The 3,600-nt window shown below is 39.6% G+C and overlaps 1 non-coding gene across 1 annotated transcript; it reads right to left on the bottom strand.

The window, feature by feature from the left end:
- Positions 1 to 557: 557 nt before the first annotated feature.
- Positions 558 to 701, bottom strand: LOC127193454 (small nucleolar RNA SNORA48). Its single transcript, XR_007831109.1, has one exon. It is a non-coding gene; the product is annotated as a small nucleolar RNA SNORA48 (small nucleolar RNA).
- Positions 702 to 3,600: the final 2,899 nt, after the last annotated feature.

Raw genomic sequence — 3,600 nt, 5'->3', positions numbered from 1 at the left:
GATGGGGCCAGCACTCCAGTGAGGGGTAGAGACAATTAGTTCTATACAGTCCCTGGACATCCACGTGGTCCCCAGCAGCAGTCCTAACCAGGGCCATCCCTATGTTCACTAGCTGTAATATGAGTTATGGACATCAACACCAACCCCTCCCACTGCGTAGCCACAGACTCAGACATGGCCCTAAGGGGCAGCTCAGGCTGGGGCATCATCATGGTTCCAGGTTTTGGAGTTGGCTACTCACAACAGGCTACTCCTCTCCATCCTCAAGTCTCCAGTTCAGTCTCTCTTCACAATGCTCAAGCTGCTCCACTTCTCTTTCTCTCCCATCTGACTAAAAGATACTCGCATATTGTGGTGACTCAAGCTGCAGTCTAGCCACTCAGCTGGTGGGCCCTGAGTCAACATCCTCTGTTCATGTTACATGGCATGGCAGCAAGCATATAACTATGGACTTGCCCTGTGCCATGCACTGGAGGGCAGGTCTGTGGGAGGCATGGAGGGCCACAGGTCTCTGTCTTCCTCCTCCTGTGCCATGCTGCCTGGATTTGATTTGATTTTTATGAGTCCCAGGCATAAGACAACGTTGGCCACCAAGCCAGACATCAAGCTAGAATGAACAAAGGACTGTCATCTGCTCTGCCCGTGACTGGTATACAAACAGCACCACCAACAAGGTGTCTCTTTACCCATTGTCAGGAGCTCAAGCTGTGGAATTTTCAGGAGGTAGAGCTTCACCACAGGAACTGGGTCACTGTCAGGTCTTACTGTTTTATAATGCAGCCACATTTCTGGTTCATGTGCTTTCTCTGCTCCTTGGATTTGTGTGTTTTGACAGCAACATATGTTTCTGCAACCATGCCTTCCCCAGCACAATGGGCTGCATCGCTTCATAAGCTAAAAGTAATTCTTCCTCTGATGGTGGTGGTGGTGGTGGTGGTGGTGGTGGTATGTGTGTCTGTGTGTGTGTGTGTGTGTGTATGTATGTGTGTGTGTGCCTGTCTGTTTGTTTTAATTTTATCTAGTTCGTAAAGGGACAAAAGGACAGGATGCCTTTCTTACTTGTCCTGGGGATCATGATTGATGTACTTGTAATGGAAAATAATTGATAAGAGAAAAGCATAATACATTGCCTGAGTGAGAATCATACATGAAATGAGAGGATAGAAATCAAAGAAATAAGGAACATGGTTTTCATTGGATGAAATGGAAGAAAAAAAAAATCCAACCTTAACACATTGGGCAGAATGGCTATAGTCTTTGTCCAGATTTCCAGACTCTCTACATAGCTTTTCTTTCTTTTTAGAGGGGGTGAAACAGGAGCTCTGTAGAATAAGGAAGAAGGGAGCACTCTTGGTGTTAGCATTCCATTTTCTGGTCTGGTCATGGTTAGAAAAAGTGTCCACACACAGAAGAGTGGGAGGATGAGAATGCCTTGTTTCTCTTCTCAGACCCTCCTGTATCCTTTAATCCAAATTGCTCATAGCACTGTGTTTTGGGCCCCATCATTGGTATAGTGTCCTTCAATCTTTGTTTTTCCTACTCCTGAACCCTAATGCCGCATTTCCTTGTTTTATTAAGGCAGAGCTCAACAACTGTAAAATCTACATTGTCAACTCTGTAAAACAAGTGGGGCACTAGACATTTAGTTTTGGATTATCACATCTAACTAAGGGCAGCTCATTAATCTTCCATTTTCTTCGCCAGATTCCAAATCGACACACTTAGGCAATTTAACACTAACTGAAATGATTAATAGGTTTCCCCAGAACTAACCTAATTGCTATGACACTAAAGACAAGAATGTTACAAAAGATAAAGCATTGAGACCAAAACTACCTTCCTTCTAGGTGGCAATCAGCCGTTAAAGCAATTCAGGGACTCCTTTGAGCAACAAACAAATGACTGGTGCCAAGCGTGGTTTTGTGTGGCTGGAATCAGCTAGAAGACATTCTTATGAACAAATTCTCGTGCTCAGTACCCTGTTTTCTGTCTCATCTGAAGTTCATGCCATTGACTGTTTTCAGGAAGATTCTTTAAAAGATTCTAATTTGGCTTCCATATTCCACTTCCATATAGCATGTATACTATAGTCTCATTTTTGCTTAATGTTGCAGTAACCTAACATCAAAGGACTAGGTAGACATATCTAACAAATAAGAAGTGAAAAGGAAAAAAAAGGCAATATTCTGAAAAGTTCAATGTCGTATTTATGAGTTCTTTAAATGTCAAAGAAAACCATTCATCAAAGTAGCAAGTATATTGTTTCCAGGCTTTGGGTTGGGTCTTCTCTCTTAAGATGACCTAATCATGAACTGTCCGCTCAGTTAAAACCCTCCAAATTGATATATTAAAATTAATCATCAAATAAAATTTTTCTAATGTGTTTTTCTTTTGTGTAGTTTTAAATTTTTATATCCTTATAAAATATGCCTTTTGATCACTTAACTATTAATTATTTTCACAACAATCATGTCTCCCATAGATATCTCCTATCAATAGCTAGGTAATTAGTGGGTTAATATAACTTCCTTTGTATGTCTTACATATCTGTGATATACACACACACTTCTAAGTTTGAAAAATATGAAGCTGTTGATATTGTTGGGCATATGTTCAATCCCATCATTTTCATGTAATGCACAGGATCTCATGATTTGCCACTACAGGAGAGTTTGTCAGTTCAAAGAAAAATATTTTCTCTCCTTTTGTATTTTGTGATCCTAGTATTTTATTAAGCTGTTTAAAAAGACATTTTAGCTATCTTTAGGTCCTTTACTCAGTGGCATCGCCACCACTGAGTTTTTATTATGTAAATTATTGCAATCTGGTTAGCTTCTTCCGTCTTTTTTCTTAACAAAGGGGGTCTGCAAGTGCTAATCAAAATGTTGCAATTTACATAATAATGAAGTTTTCATAATGACAATTCTTCATACACTGGTTAAGTTAAAGAGGGACTTTTTACTCTCTTTCCCTCCTCCCCCCAAGAATGATACCACCAAACTCTGGTCTTGGGAAGTATAGCAAAAACTTCCCAAATCTGATGGACTCACGATCATGCACTTTAATGTGATGCCAAAAATCAAAAGTCTTAGCTATCCAGGTGATACTATGATGTTCATGAGGAATTTTAGTATACATTTCTGGGGTTATTATTACACAAAACGCTAGGAATCCATTTGGCAGTTATGACACTGTGCACAATCAGGGACTAAGCATTTCCAGGAAAGAAAAACATTACACATAAAATGAGCCAAGACCAGGACAATAGGAAAGCTATGTAGACACTGTCAAGCTGTTTGCATAAAATATAGGTGATTTCCTGATGCTAGCAAAAATACAGAAGGACTATTATAACCCATACAAGTGCATATGATTGCCAAGATGCTTTCAAGTAGAAGAAGCGCAAAAGATGGAGAGGAAATGAGTTAACTGACCATTTTGATAGCAAGGTACTTCGAATATAGAAATATTTTGTCTCTTTTAGAATATATCACTGAACATCAGGCTGAAAAACAACTTAAAAATCACCAGTAACATGCTCTGCCACAGACAATCTGTTCGATAATGAAAAGATATACTCTTTCATGTTATTTGATAACG

Source organism: Acomys russatus, chromosome 8 (genome assembly GCF_903995435.1).
Source record: "Acomys russatus chromosome 8, mAcoRus1.1, whole genome shotgun sequence".
NCBI classification, from domain to species: domain Eukaryota; kingdom Metazoa; phylum Chordata; class Mammalia; order Rodentia; family Muridae; genus Acomys; species Acomys russatus.
This window is presented reverse-complemented; position numbering and strand designations above follow the sequence as displayed.